Source organism: Betta splendens, chromosome 8, assembly GCF_900634795.4.
Source record: "Betta splendens chromosome 8, fBetSpl5.4, whole genome shotgun sequence".
NCBI lineage: Eukaryota > Metazoa > Chordata > Actinopteri > Anabantiformes > Osphronemidae > Betta > Betta splendens.
In genome coordinates, this window is record NC_040888.2 from 3736459 (window position 1) to 3753108 (window position 16650).

A 16650-nucleotide genomic window follows, 5' to 3' on the forward strand; every position below is an offset into this window, starting at 1 on the left:
CGTTTAGCAGTCGGCTAATCCAAGTCAGCGACGGCCAACGAAGCAGCTTTAAAGTAATGTAATGAAAGTTTTGGTGCATATGAGCCAAAATAAGCTCAGACCTCATCAGTAAAACATGTCACACACTTGATGAGAGTCGAACTGTGAGGTAATTTAATGCTTCTTTCCCTCGGAGCACCCACACACAGACAGACAGGACTCCAGACAATGCTGACACATACACTCTCACACACGCACGCACACAGTCAGTGTCTTTCTATTTATCACTTCTAGACTGCTGCAGCCTGGCACAAAAACACACAAACACGGAGCTTAGCTGCCACAGACACACACACGAGCCCAGACACAAACATACACAAAGTCTCAGTTCAAGGCTGCCACCCGATCGATAATCCCATTATAGCTGAAAAGGCTCTTTTATTTGTTCTGATTGAGTTTGGGGGAGGAGGAGGCACAGCTCATAATTAAAGCAGGATTTGCTAGACTGATGGTTAAATGGGGTGGATCGGAATGTAAGCAGACACTGGGGCTGTGGCCCACGATGGAAGCGTTGCTAATGCTAAAGCGTCCGCGATGCTGAGACGCAGCGCCGGGTTAGGGTCATGGTTGGGGTACCTGTTCTGGGCCGTCGTCTCCCCCTTCGAGAGGCGCGGGGGAGGCCGGGTGCCGGAACACAGCGCGAGCGCTTGAGCGGGAGTCAAACCCTCGGCCTCGGCTCAAATGCACTTATCTCCGAGCAGAGTCTGCACGGTTGCCCTTGAGCCCACAACAGTTCCGGAGCTGCATGTACCGTCCCTTTAACGGCTGCTGCCATCGTAAACACTGTACACGTCCATTAACAGAACCCTGCACCCACATGCATTGGAAAGCTCTAATAGGATCAAGCGTGTCCCGGTGCAACAGGGTCATGCAGTAAAACTGCAGGGTTGGAACATCTGCATGCATGCGGCATCTGCTAACGCTAACGACGCGCTGGAGAGGAAGAACTCGGAACGACTCCGGAGCCTCGATGCCTCCGAACCCTCCCCAACTCCCAGCGTCGCCCGATGGAAAACGGGCACATCTCTCCGTGGGCCGGCGCTACATAAAACATCTGACACGTGCAGTTGAAAGGCTGCGGTATTCCAGGAACGGCTCAGCGCGTTCCTCGAAGCGGCCGCACGCGAGCGCCGCGCAAGAATAACACATTAGGCGACATAACGCTACAAACCCGGGGAGGGGAATTAAAAGTGAAGCAGCTCAGCAGTAATGGGAATCAACAGCTCCAGGAAAGTTTTCCACCGATTCCTTTCTTTTTTTCCCCGTCTCTAATAAAAACAGGAGTCGGGCATTAAACTTCATTGGATCCATTTCTATTCTGCCTGAGAGTCTTTCGGTCCCAATCACGAATCCGCGTTGCATTTAGAGTCGGTCAGGAAAGCTCTGGGAGAGTGAACTTCCACACGGTGCTGTGGATTTCTGAGTCATATGCTATTGTAAAAATGCTTCGTGAAGCTTTATTAGCTCCGCTGTCAGACTGAAGAAGCCCTGCAGGGACCCCTTAAGGACGTTCTGCTCCTGTACCTGACTGGACCAAAGTGATCTGAAATGACTAATCCTCCGAGCCCAAGGAGAGGTTTGCTAAATTGGTCTGAAAGTCCCTTTAAGCAAAATGCTTCGAACACAAAAGGACGAAAGATTTATTCATATACAGTAGACATCACATCACTGGACACGTCACGTTTCACAGGGTGAGAGCAGAGCTGATTAAAGGAACCAACCGCATAATCAGATCACCCATTTATTTTGTACGATACATGCTCAATTAAAAAATATTTTTGAGTGGTGGTGCATTTAAGGACACCACGGAGACGAGTGTGCGACGCGAACACAAAATCTGTGAATGAAACGAAGGGTTTTACATTTAAAAAAAGACACGGTAGAAAAAGTAAAAAAATTAGCCAAATCCTCAGAAGCTGTTCTGATTGGACCTCTATGTCCTCATTTTATGACACCAGGGGAACTCTGGCTGCACCGCTCAGCGCCTCCCTGATCGGAGTTCTTAACTCTCTCGCGGTCACGATAAGGACACAGACATATTTGCAGCTAATATTCATCTTCCCAGCGTGTTATTGTGCGTCGACTTGCCAGGAAACCCTGCAGGGGAGAAGCTGCCATGTTTGTTAGCTCCTGCGTCTGAGCCAGGTTCAGGGCTGCGTTTGTCTTTGTTATCGCGTCGACTGTGGCCTTTTTTCTGTCTGAGAGCCAGTGACGATAGATGTTCTGGCCAGGGCTCCGCTTGAAGTTATATTCAAGCGTTTCCACCTGCCAATAAAAGTCTAAATGAATGAGAAATAAGTAATATATAAAAGTTTCCACTTTATTTGTCCTACATTGTATCTGCTGAGTGCGAATGAGCAGCAGGCGCACGTTAAACAGTCGGTTTCTATTTTTATCTTAATCCGGTGATTGTATTTTGAACCGCTGCGCTTGTGAAACTGATCTGAGCAGTGTTTTGTTTTGAAAAAGTACGAGAAAGTTCAAACGCAGACACGGCATGAATAATTTCTTTTCAGTGTTCAGGGTGCAAAACTGATTTCCATATAATTACAGCGTTTAATGTGCAGAGGAGGCCACGGAAACGCGAGACATCATGTAAGACTTGGACTCTGCTGTGGGTGCTATTGCACCGGGACGAAATACATTCTGACATGTTTACAGTATTTAATATGATGCTGTGAAATATGAAACACTGTATATTGTTGCAGTGAGTTTTACTTTGTCAGGCGCGGTGACTTGCATGTTAAATGGGAGTCGCTGCCCAAAACATCTGTGCAGCGCATAAATAAACAATCCAAGTGGAGTGCTGTCCTATTTCTGTGTTTCCAGTCGTGCCTTTGAGGATTCAGTAACTGTCCATACAATCTGTGCTGCGCCGGGTTTATTTATTGCCTCGTTGATGCTTGTTTTAAGCGTTCGTGCTCAAAATGCTAATAAGCCGCGGTTTGTGCGCATTGTTCCCATTCGATTCCTTTCAGAAGCGATTATACATATAATCTCCATCACATCACGACCACTGCGTCTCCTCATGACTATGATAATTAGCATAATGGCATGTGATCAACGTTAAATCTTAATAGAGTGGGGAAAAAAATGGATAAAGCGATTTGCTTTGACTCCGCGTTACACTGCTCTTACAGCTGCAAGACTTCCCCCAATGTGAGCGTGGTGGGCGGGAGGAGAAGAAGAAATAATTACAACAATTACTTCTTTTACTTTATCTGAGCTTGACACGCGCACCACGCTCCACATATGCGCAGGCAGGCAGAGTACAATACATGTGCTAAGTGAAGTGCTGCTAGCGCTAATGACAGTGTTGCTAGTTGAAATGCGTACAATAAGCGCTGGGAGGATGGTATAATATCTGCCTGTGAAGACACTAACTAGTGCTTTCAACAGCGTGTGACACTGTATGTGATGAAGACCTTCCCTGTGCTGCAGTACAGTACACCACACATACACACACACACACACGCACACACACACACGCACGCACGCACGCACGCACGCACGCACGCACGCACGCACGCACACACACACACACACACACACACACACACACACACACACACACACACACACACACACACACACACACAAATGACTTTTCTTACCTGCTTCCTCTACTTTGCTCCGCTTGTTTCCTTCCACTCCTCAAGACACAAAACGCTCCTTGCTTCTTTTCTCGCCGTGAACCTCTATGAAGATTTTGCGGTGAGGCGAAGGCGCTTCCACGGTCGGAAGATGGATGATGTTGCACAACAAGAGAAACTGTTTTCTTCCTCGTGGTCCACAGTCGTCCCCAGGAGACAAAGCTGGGCCTGAAACAGAAGTCGGGGAAATACAGAGATTATAGTAAACGTCCAGCTCGGCTCGGTTTTACATTTTGTATAATTAAAGATGCAACGGCCTCATCAAGGGAGCAGTCGCGGTTTTGTGTCTAAACTGGATCCGACGCAGGATCAAAGTCAGGAAGAGGTGAACTGTGATACTGGTCTCCTTCCAAAGGCCCCATATAACGCTGCCTGACTGAGTCGACCAATAGAGCGCATTCAGCGTGTGAACGAGCAGGTTTGAGTCAAACAGGTGAAAGAGAGCAATGAAATGAGGAGAGGAGCATCCCAACGAAGCAAATGTACGAGTTCCTTCATTCAGGCATGAGAAAATCACCTCAAAAAGTAGCAGAAGAGAGAGAAAAGTCTCCATCCATCCATCTGAAAGGAGACGTCCATGTTTCACTACTCTGTTTATCTCCAGCTTCGCTCCCTCTTCTCTCCTCCAGCTGGTCCACATAAATGAACACGGTCAGAGCCGAGGAGCAGGGCAGTAATAATGATGGGAATAATGATGCATTAGAGGTGGTGCGTGGTGACAGATGGCTCCATCTGAACGGGGTAATACATATAATGAGATGCCACCTATATTTCTGTTTCCGTCACAAAAAGCGGGACACCTGTCACAACACACAACGCGCTGTCTGCGCGTGAGTAATTGGTGCAAATGCTGCCACTGCCACCGGAGCGGACGCGCAAAGCCTCGTGTTCCGTCCCTCCATCTCTGCCGCGCTTCATCTGTCTCTCTTTGCTTCTCTCGGTCTGTCTCCCCTCCGGCACTTTCACCCGGTCCCTGGCGCGCGCGCGCGCACGCGCGAGCCCCGGCGTGCGCACACAGGCCGTCTAAATCGGTTACGGAGAGGCCTCGCTCCCGCTCCTCTCTTTACAGGCAAAGCGACGAACGGGCGCCGCGTGACGCGCGATCGTGACCAGGGCGCGGGAAGCGGCAGGCTCGGGAGCGCGCACGCCGCGTAAAGCGCGGGCGCGGAGGCGACCACGTGCGCTTACGCAGCACACAAACACGCCGGGCTTCGAGATGACTGCCGGAGCAGATTTGAAGTGTCGCCCGCAGTTTGCCGCCGCCGGGCGAGCGCGAGACAGATAGAAACTCGTTAAAGACGCGCACGCGCCGCCAAGGTGTCGCTACTTAAAAACAAACATCAGAGGAACGAAAGCCGCGCCGGAAGCGCAGCGCCGCAGGCGACGCTCGCCGCGTTAATGCCAACTTTCTTGTAATGACGCTCTAATCCCGACGCACGCGCCGTAGAGTGGGGTATTTGTGTTTAGACGCGCTTCCAGCAACAGGTCGCCGCGGATCCCCCGCAGTCATTTTCGTCTTGGCCCTCGCAGGAGCTGTCAGCCGCGCGGCACAAGAAAAATGACGCGCGAAAATGTACGTTCATGCTTGAACCATTTCCATTTTGTAAATTGTAAGAGTTTCCCTTCTGGGAAACCCTCGGGTCAAACTGTCAACTCCCTCCCCAAGATGTCAGAAACTAATAGGACAATTTCCATTTAATTTGCTGAGGATATTACTTTTGTCCCTGGAGGAGAAATTCAGTTTTGTCTGTTTGTTTTCCTTTTTTTTGTGGGAACACCTTCTGACCTTTTTATTTGAGATGGCAATTTCCAGCTGTGCACAAGAAATACCTTCTGAATTTGCAAAAATCTACTGAATATGCCTTTTCACTCCAGGGCACACAACTGAAAACCTGTTATTTTTAACTCCAGTCATGCAGCTTTAAGAGCATCAACCGCATTGTTATATTCTTCAATATGCCAAAGAGGAACACTGACGAGTGCACGGGGGGCTTTCTTTTTCTTACACTTCATTGAATTCATTTGACATCCCTGGACCTTAAAAGAGATTTTGCTGCATGTTAAAAAAATATAACACACACGTATGTATATGTATATGTATATGTATATGTATATGTATATGTATATGTATATGTATGAAGGGTTTTTCCCTGTGTGTTTTCTCCTGTGTGTTTTTAATCCGACTCAATCCAAGTCGTTCTCAATAATGTATGGACGCGATGCACAACTACTCCCAGCTTCACTTGTGTATTTATATCAGACATGAAAGCATCAATAAAGAAAGTCACTCCTCACTCGTACAACTTTAGTCAGACGCTGGCAGGAGCAACATGCCGCCAAAGGGTCTTGGAGCCATTTGGCTGTTGTTGTTGAAATTGTCATCTTTATCACTCCCTACACTGAGTCTTAGTCTCTCTCTCTTACAGAAGTTCACCGTCTCTCTCCCTCCAAATCTTTCCCCACCTCTCCCACTCATAATCACATCAAAGGGAAGCAGCTGCTCATATAATGAGAGCGTTGGAAATGAATCATGACTCATTTTTCCTCTGTTCGGCTGCACACGCACGACACAAACAGGGCCCTTACTCATGCATCGCTAGATAGAGGCAGCGTTTGTGTTGGCTTCACCCCCTCTCCAGGGTCCATGGGTGGGTTACACATGCGTGGTGGGGGCGTTTCTGTGTCAGTTCAGACTGTCATACTTGCAGCAGCTCATCAAGTCATTTGCATCGTTGGGCCACTTCAGCCTTCTGTCAGTCTTTGTTATTTGACTTTTCTTTATTGGATCCAAAATGCAGCAGAGATGTGTGATCTCGTGACCTCGCCGCGTGTGGTTTCTCCGCGTGCTGGCGGAGCGGTAAAAGATAGCTAATTATTCCTGGAATAGCGTGCCAGTGCTTTGTTGCATACAAATCTGCAAAAGCATCAACTGGCAAATAATGCAAGAGGAAACCTCCTGTAGACACAAATAACAGAATCAGTCAGTTGTGTAGTGCTCGTGTGGACGAGGCCCATTTGTAATTTGATTATGCAAATATTCAATTATCATGCCTCATGCTCTGTGATAGTTTTAGATCATCAGGATGATTTGGAATAAATTGTACATTTGAAATTCCCGGTATGTGCCTCTTATAGTATTTCATGCTGCGAATTCACGGTCTGTAAAATCAAATTAGATTTTCTCTAAGCCTATATCATGCGGTGTGTAATTTGTTTTACAGTAATCCTCAAAAACAAACTAATCATTTGATCCTATAGGCTGAAGCTTCCTCTCGTCCACAATGTCACCAACGGATGCTGCCAAATAAACAAATCTCACAAAATCACACGTTCATGTGTTTATGAGGTAAACACATCAAACGCGTCGCTCTCTAAGGCAAGAAAGCGCTGCTGCCAAGTCAGACAAAAGGGTTGAACAATCTGAGGAGAGCAGGTGCGCCAGTCGAGAACCAAGGTTATTTCACAAATCCGGGCCAGGCAGGTGAGAGAACTGAGCTTCAGGGGGAGTAAAAGCTTATAAATTTAGCAAACGTGTCAGCGTTGGTTGGATAACGGCGCCAAGGGGCTAAATCGAGGGTGAACCAGACATTTTTGGGAGAACTTTCTATCTCAATCCCGCACGTTTCCCCCCAAAACCTTAGCTAGCCGCTAGCTGCTAGCGGCTAACGCTAACGCGACAGCAGACGACGCGCTGTGAAAAACGGCCCGTCTCCTGCAGAACCCATCTGTCTTCCTGTCCCGCTTCGCTCCGAGGCGCCCGTCTCCTCAGCACTGCCAGGCAAAATCTGCCACGAGGCTGCGAGTGCAGCGCTCCGGGGGCAGAGGGACGAACGGGACCGGGACTCGTATCGTCTCGTCCTCAGCGTCGGCGTTGTCGGGCACTAAATGCGACCCAAAGGTTTAATCAAGCCTCTGGCAGAAGGGTTTAGGTTTCAGAGTGGCTGCTGGAGTTAACGTTGTGGATTAGCGCCAGAACGGGGACTTTGATAATCCCCACCCACCCTCTGCGCACATCCCTCCCTCTCAGGAGGTGAATGACTCCGTGGGACGGGACGCCAGCAGAATGCTGGGAAAGCAACTCGTTTGCATCTCCAACACAAGGAATAGTTATTGTCCCATGTGATTGTTCGCAGAGACGGGCCTGCTTCAATTCTGGACATATTGTGATCAATTATCTGTTGCAAAGCACTAAATAGACCAATGCAAATGCAATTAGCTATATTTATGTCTCAGCCAAGCTAAACCCTGAAGACAACCAGAGTAATTCATTCCTAATTAATGTTTCCGTCCCCAACTCTGATGATTATGCACATGCGTTTTTCCTCTCTAGTTCCATGACACAGCTGGAAATTGATGCGCCTGCTCAAAGTAAAGCACGCCACCATTTGTCAAGCGTTTAGGGCTTATTGGGACAAATTCAGGAAAACAAATACATCATATTAATCCCCACCAAGAGGTTAGAGGTCGTTTTCAGACGGGAGCGTGTTTGTCACGACTGAATCAATTATGTAACAAAGGAAACTGCCTCAACTTTGCAGTCAAACTCTTTGACAAATGTCAGTCAGAGTCGATCGTGAGACGATGTGGGAACTTTCAGGCAGCAGATATTTGCTCATTGTCGCATCAACTCATGCACGAAGTGGTTCACGAGAACAAAACCAGGAACGCTCTCGAATGATCATAATCGCTTGTGGAGAATGATGTTGAATTCAAGACTTAAGTGCTGTAAATGCAGAACTCTGCTAATCTTTGCATAAGCTTTTTATTAAAACTAACAGTGGAGCCTCACATTCACTCTCTCACACTCACGTCTAAGCTTTTGTCGCCCGGCTGGTGGATTAAGTCGGAGCGCTGGTGAAGTCATTTGAGCTGCTCGGGGTGCGGAGAGAAGCGTGTGTGTGTGTGTGTGTGTGTTTGTGTGTGTGTGTGTGTGTGTGTGTGTGTGTGTGTGTGTGTGTGTGTGTGTGTGAGTGTGTGTGTGTGAGTGTGTGTGTGTGTGTGTGTGTGTGTAGCCTTCCCTTGGCTCGTTTTAACAGGGAATCTACAACAATCCATATTCTCATCGACGCAGGGGAGAGGTAGCATTTGTTTGGCTATCGATTACTTTAAGCCAACAGCTCATTTCTACATTTGAGCCTCGGTGGCTGCAGACTTGGAGCCCACGGCGCTGACTAAGCAGCACGGAACATCTGCAGGAGTCTTAACAGGGAAAACGTCAACTTTTCCCGGATACCCACATATGCACACTGCCAAGGTTTAGTCAGTTAGTATTAAGAAATCACTAAGCAGACTCAACGGAGCGCAGATTTGTGTCTGTGGGCTACAGGTTAAAGCGAGAGATGTGTTTCTAATCTCTAATCCCCTGGAATAAACTAGAATTACTCTGCCCTCCAAACACCTGTCGGGCCGCCATCGCTGCTACGCTGTTTGGCTCCGTATCCAGTCGGGCTGCTGAACTGTGTGTGCACCCCCAACACACACACACACACACACACTTCACTTTCCCACCGTGTTTCTGCCAACTGATTAGTTGTAAGCGACATATGTGACCTGCATCCAAAGTAAAAATTCCTAAGAGAAGAGAGACAAGACGCCGGTGGATTCACAAAGAGCTGCTGGTTTCCTGCTCATTCCCAGAACTCTTCCTCCATCACATCCAGTGCAGCTCTGAGTTACCTTCTCCTCCGTTGCTGCTACACTGTCATAGCAGAAAAGTGACTCATTTGCATGTGTTGCTGTGTTTTTCTTTTTCCAGCGTGTGGATGAGTGTGTAGGCAAGCCAACACATTTAACATGCAGCTTCGGCCAGGGCGTAAATTAGAATGCAAGCAGATGCTTCAGTAGAACATACCGCCAAGTGCTCATCCAGCTAAACTGTGCATAGATCTCCACAGAGCAAGGATGCACACACACACACACACACACACACACACACACACACACACACCAGCGCCTGCACGAATAGCGACGCCGGCTCTTCGCTAAACTGCAGATGCAGAACGGGTGACAGAGCTAAAATATTTATATCCAGATCTTAGCAGCCTGTGCTAAGAGAGGGGGAAGGAACACGGGGCGAGATGGATAAAGGAAGAAAAGAAAGGAGAGGAGGCAAAAGGAGGCAGGATGCAAGGAGGGAGGGCGAGCTCGAGCGTCAGTGTGTGTGAAAGAGAGCGAGCGGGCGAGAGCGCTAACAACGGAGAGAGGGAGGACGAGATGAGTCTGCAGCACAGATGCCAGACGAATCTAGGGCAGTTTGGAAAAAAAAAAAAAACAAGGCATCATACCAAAATCCACTTTGGATGTGTGTTCACGCATGTGTGTGTAATTGTATTTCTATATTTCTGCGCGTGTTTGATATACAGGCACACGTGTAAGCGGCCGTCAGCTGCCAGAGGCTCATATTAAAGTTACTTTTTTTTTATATTCTGCTCAGCTCTGGTGAATCTTATTAATCACCCCTGAACAATTACAGCTCTGTGCATCACACCCACTCTGCTCCTTCCATCATCTTCTCCCTCTTCCTCTCTCTCCTTTGCTCATAGACACGCAAGACTATTTCTATAATCAAATAAAAAGCAATAATAATGAACTCTTGAAAGATTCACGTCTGTACATGTACATTAATAGTGGTTGGTGGATGAAGCAGGCAGGTGACCTCAGTCACTTGACACCAACTGACAAGGACACAGTTCAAAAGGAAAATAGATCTGAATAACGCATATTGACGAATTAAGATGGTTCTGTGTTGCTGCATTGTTCACTGCAGCAGGAGCTTCAAAATAGCACCTGTAACAGCTGCACGCGCTATGACTCATGTCAAGCTGCTTCCTTCTCGGGAGATTATTAAACTCGAAATGTGTCCAAAATCCAGTCTGCATTGAGAGCACACACACACACACACACACACACACACACACACACACACACACTGCAGATATTCTTATTACTCGGTCAACACAATGTGCACATCCCTCCTGCGCCGAGCGAGGACGTGGTCGGTCTGTTCAACTGTTACAGGATTAAAGCAGCGGTCCAGATTTTAACACGGAGGAGAATGAGTTGCTCTTAAAATTGGACTGGAGCTGAATTAAAGTTGGTGCCACTCCGCGGCGCTGCACTTCATGCCGGTAATTGGTCTGAAAACGCCAGATAACGGCGGTTTCCACGCGCGCCGTCACTCTGCTCCCCGTTTATATTGCGGCTGACAGGCATGAGGCTCGCGTGTACCTGCCAATTACAGCGCCCATCAGTTAGCGCCTCCAGGAGCCGCTCAAGACTTTTGCCTCAATAACGTCTCATCCTGTTCGTTGCGTTCCGCTAAAAGTGTTGTTGCCCTTCTTTGTTTCACGCTTCCTCCTCTCAGTTGCTGCTGTTCCTCACGTCCGTCTTCACTGTCTTCAATCCTTTCCCCGAAAGCAAAACTAATGAAACAGCATCTGAATCTCTCAGACCTGTTGTTGCTGTTCATTCCTGAGCCCTTGTCAGCGAATCAGTGTCTGCCATGTCTGTCTGTCTCTCGCCCAAGGGGACCTCCCACTGGTTCCTGGCAGTGAGGGAGTGATGGTTGTTGTGAAACATGACTGCTTTATTGATTGCAAAGAGCACTGCAACAGCTGGCTCGCTGAAAGGAAGCACGGTGCGCCACGGCCAAGGATGTGCTGTGGAGGAGTGCGAATGTGTGAGAATGTGCGAGCGCATCCCAGGGGCAGCCCCTCACGGGATCTATTCATAATCCTCCCTGATGGATGCAGCGATCGATGTGGAGGGCGTGGCTGAGGAGGGGAGGCCGGGGGAGGATCCGAGGAGCTTGGATCCAGTTCTGGGTCACATGACGGTTCCCTCAAGGTTTATTAAAATACAGGCACCGGAATGGGCCGTATTTACAGCACATCCTGGTCCTGATGCAGCTCGTGGACGATGTACGTAAGTTGCTATGAGATTCAGTGGCCTGTGACTTAGCGACAGTCCCCATCTGGATGATCAGTCTGACAGTGATACACTAAACATAATTGCTGCATCTTACACACAATTCATCGAAATAAAAATAAGCTCTCTGGAGGCTGCGAGGACAGGTGGAGTTTCGAGCTGATCTGAGGACTGATCTGGTCCGTCGTATTCGTATCATTGTCACTCATTGGGTTGATTTTTGATTTTTTTTTTTAATTACATTTCTGCTTCATTCCATTGGCATTGAATAGCGATGAACATGCTGCACAGTAACCATTGGCGTGGCTTGGATTCCACACGTGAAAACAAAGCGGGAGGAAAATTGCACTTCACGTTTCCTTCACTACAGCATCCATCACCTCCTGAGAGCAGCTCCACCGCACACAACTATGGATTCTTTGAATTATGGTTAACGCAGTTCAATGTACTGAAGATTACATAGCAACAAGGCGGCGGCTTGGGCAGGTAGGTGGCCATTACGGAGGCCTCGCAGGCCTGCCTCCCCTGCTGATTTCCTCGCCGCGTTGTTTCCTGGCAGACGCATGATCTGTGATTGCACGGCGCGCTCCAGCCGGCCACATCGGGCGTCACTGCCATCGATGGGAAGTGGGCATAAGAAGATAAGCATCTGGTGAGAGGAGGGAGAGACGCGTTGGGTATAACGGCGGAGGGAAGCATGTGGGGTGCAGCAGCTTGACGTGTCTTCCTTGCAGCGTGTGTTTAGCCTTAATTAAAGTGGGTGTGTGGAGTGATTGATGGGTGAAGCTTAGGCAGGGACCGAGATATTTACCCTACTGGCAACTGTGGAAGCAAATCTACTCTCACTCAGAGAGGTAATCCATTTAACTTAGCGGAACAATATACCTCGCTGTCATCTTAACCAGAATCTGATGGAGCACATATTGATCATTGATTTGCAGGTCACTAAGGGAAGGTGCCGTCTAATTGGCATGCTGGCCTACGCAGGTTTCTTCAACTGTACTGAACTGGCTTCCCCTGCATTTGTCAGAGGACTGATTTGAAAAGTTCTTCACATTTATTTTCAAACTGGTTTTGTTGTTGTACTCTATGTCGTAACTGCAGTTTACACAAATCCTACAATAGATACAGATTTCATAAATACACTTGTTTACTTTATGATTAACTCTCATATTGTAAATGTTGTCTGCTAATCTCCTTGGTCACCACAAAACTCTTGTATTTAGCTCAGCCACCTAAATTACATCAGAGCATAGTACACCCTTATCACATTTAAGACCCATTCAATCTCTCAGACGTGAAGTTTACGACCCACCAAAGCCCGTTTTCAGCTTGGTCAGCGCGATGCGCTGTCCGTGGTGCTGAACGCCGCACTGTGCTTCGCCTCCCTTTCAGGCGTGTGTCCTGCTAGACGCGTACGGCTTGAGCTGGAACAGAGGCTGGCGGATAATATGACGAACGCGTAGTGATAGTTTTAAAATGTTGTTCACAGCTCCTGCGCGTTATCTTGTGCCTGGCAGCCCGAAATGTGTGGGCGAAGGAATCTGTGTGGTCCGTCGGTGATAGTCGGACACTGTTGCTGCTGTTGGCAACAAATCTCTTTTTCTCTCTCCGCCTCTCTCTCTCTCTCTCTTTCACACACACACACACACACGCAACCACACACACGACCACAAATACACATTGGAGCCACAGGACAACTGAGGAGTTGTCACCAAAACCGACATTGCAGGTACAATGTGGCGCCTGTCGTGCCAAAGAGAGAGAGAGAGACAACACTGTTGGAAAGCTGAGGTATTCACCCACAGGAGCACACGAGCTTCAGCGCATAATCACGCGCATACACACACACACGCACGCACACACAGCGCCAGCATTATCCCCTGCGTGATTCCTCCCTCGATACTAAATCTCTCCTCGCACATCTGTCCGTGGCGCGTACTCTGCCCGTCCATCATATCCCCGCAGAACCCAGCATAAATACCAGCCCGGATTCCTGTCACACTTTAACGCTACACCCGCTGCCTCTCATCTCGTCACCACTTCAACACAAACATGCCGTTGTGGCACACAACAAGTGCAGCGGAAAAGCCCGGACTCACACCCCGCATTAATAAAAGCACTTCGCTGTCGTGCGCCATTATTCAATATCACGCATATGCTCAAAATCTCAGGTGATGCAAATCCCACAGAGAAAAACACGGCTTCGTGCCCTCGTAAATTCAACCATATGGGCTTCTGTTGCACCAACAGGACTGAGCCCAGCAGAGCGTTGGAGTCTGTAGTGCAGGTGCATGCTCACTACATCGCTGGTTGCATCCATCGCATAGATTTTATCCTTAACACATTTTATTCTAGTCATTCTCTTAAATCTTAAGGTGGAAACGTGCATCTCAGTACAGTACCTTCACTTATCTCCTTTCCAAATTATTCATCCGTTCGCTGAGGCAAAGAGGGAGATTTTTTTTTCATCCACTGCTACCGTCGCAGGCTCAGAAGCACGGCGGGAGTGGATGACTGAGAGAGGGAGAGAGAGAGAGAGAGACGGAGCGAGGGGGAGAGAGAGAGAGCGAGCGAGGGAGAGAGAGAGCGAGAGAGAGACGTAGCGAGGGAGAGAGAGAGAGAGAGAGAGAGAGAGAGCAAGCGAGCGACAGAGAGAGAGAGAGAGAGAGAGAGAGAGAGAGAGACGGAGCGAGGGGGAGAGAGAGAGAGCGAGCGAGGGAGAGAGAGAGAGACGGAGCGAGGGGGAGAGAGAGAGAGCGAGCGAGGGAGAGAAAGAGCGAGAGAGAGACGGAGCGAGGGAGAGAGAGAGAGAGAGAGAGAGAGCAAGCGAGCGACAGAGAGAGAGAGAGAGAGAGACAGACTGAGGGAGAGAGAGAGAGAGAGAGAGAGAGATGGGCCGAGGGTGATAGAGCGAGTGAGCGAGAGAGAGAGCTGTGGTGGATGCACAGACCTCTCCATGGAGTAGAGTTGAACTGCAGTGGGCATCTGCCTCTACATCTGTCTTGTTTTCTGTGAAGTGAAAACCTGTGGATATGCTTTCGGGCAGCATTTGTTAAATCTGATAGATTTATATAAAATCTGCATGGGCGCATGTACAGTTATCACTGAGTGTATCCTGGCCTCGAGGTGTGTGATGACAAGCATCTACCCTCTTTTTCTAAGACCAGGCTGCATTTTCAGCTCCTTCCCTCCCTCGCGTGTTCCTGAGAGCTTGTAGAAACATGAAGGCTCGGCTGCGGGATGGGAGGTGAACAGGTCTCCTGCGGGAAAACCAGTGCGGAGCTGGGAATGAGAGGGACCCAGTGGTGCCGGAGTGGGCGGCGGGAGCTTTGTTCTGCCCGTTTCACATCAAGGAACATGTCTGAGGTGTGATCATCCTCAATTATCACTCCTCCCCGTCCTAATTCCTCCCCTGCTTTTGTTGCTCTCTCCTTTTTTGCCTTCGCCTCCTCGTCTTTCTCGCTCACAAAAGCGAGCGCGCCGAGCGAACACATGCGAACACACGTGTTCACTTCATCTCATTAACTCGCTGTCTCTTCTCTCTGTCAGTGGAGGGCTATTAGCTCCCAGAGACTGCTGCCGTACTGAGGCTCTCATTAATATTTTCTCATTATCTGTGCACTAGTGTACAGCAATAGCACAATGGCTTGTCTTGGCATGATGCTTAACAAATCTGTTATCTATTGCTGCTCCACTCCCAACAGGCTGCAGTGCATCGCATCAGCACAGCAGTGCTGCTATAACATTATGGATGGTGATGATTTATGTGCTTCAAAATGACTTCTCACTGTTGAGCCACATTGTTATTACACCGCCAGGTAATCCCCGGCTCTAATAATCCCACGGAGGCGAGTTTCCTGTAACTTCTGCTACTGGCTCACACTGGGGATACTGGTGCAGTACAAAGCATCGTAGCTGAAGGACGTCTGCTGGTTTTTAGGTTAGCGCTCATTGTCACATGACCCAGAGATGCTGCTCTGTCTGCTAGCGCTCCCAGTTGGTCCCATCCAGCTGTCTGGTAATGAATAATTCCCTCCTAACTTCGCTCTCGCACACAAAGCTGCTTTGATGCATAGGACCTGACAACAAAACAATTATTAAACTGCTGTAACTGTGCTTACGTCCTTGAGTTGTTGCCAGGGACTTTAATTTTAGATGCGTCTTGAGAGGTTGACAATTAGTGTGAAGATGAATGGGGTTATCATCTTGCTGCTTTTTAGGCTTTTGAATCTCTGACACTTTGGCTCCATTAATTAATGCGGCCCGTATGCATTCCTCTGTCCGTATTTATTAAATCTGCTTTTTAGAGGCCTCGTCAATTCATGTCTCTTTCCTTTTCTCCAGCTGCGTTGCCTTGATCTATGGCAGCGTTGTTTCTGGGTTGATACAGGTCTGCACGACTTTGTTCCACTTATTAAACAATCATTCCACCGAGAAATTTCCAAATTTCTCAAAAGCTTTGGCGAAGGCCACTCACGGGGCACGCTGATGGTTTTCAGGTTTCTCGAGCCGTCGCTTCTGTTTTGATATTAAGCGACAATATTTTCAAAGCCTGAGCTAAACATGGAACAAAACCACATAATTAAAAGAGCATGGGACCCTTGTAGCTTCATATCAGTAACCTTCTGCCTTCAACATTAATTAACTTCTCCCAGTCTGGTGTTCAGGATAAGTGTACGGTGCCAACCACACGTCTGTCTCTGCAAGGAGGTCCAGCTTGCAAGTGGCTCAGTAAAGGCCCCGGTTCAGACGCACTCAAGTTGTTGTTGTTGCTTAAATGTTAGTAGAAACTAAGTCAAATCTCCAACTAGAACTGCGTCGGCCGCCTGAGCTCCGTCCTGCACCGGCTCTGATGCATTCCCATCGTGTTCTCTTCAGTCTGCAGGACTGTTTACTAGACGTGGTATCTCAGCTGACTGGCCTCACGACTCAAGCGCTGCAAGTGTGTTTCCATGGTAACCAAGTATAGTATTGAGAGGAGAAGCAAAAAGAGGGGAGAGACACTGAAGCTAACCCTGAGCAGGAGCCT

General features: G+C 48.4%; 1 protein-coding gene across 3 annotated transcripts in view; it reads right to left on the minus strand.

The window, feature by feature from the left end:
* LOC114860081 (protein phosphatase 1 regulatory subunit 29) overlaps positions 1–14157 on the minus strand; it is a 40059-nt gene extending 25902 nt beyond the window's left edge. For 2 of the 3 annotated variants that reach the window (XM_029158365.3, XM_055510850.1), the window contains exons 1-2: positions 14024–14157; positions 3654–3860 (exon numbers count right to left, since the gene is read on the minus strand). The gene's annotated coding sequence lies outside the window, so the exon portion shown is untranslated. Of the gene's footprint in view, positions 1–3653; positions 3861–4209; positions 8010–14023 lie in introns of those variants that run through there. The other variant, XM_029158367.3, reaches the window with a different exon arrangement.
* Positions 14158–16650: the final 2493 nt, after the last annotated feature.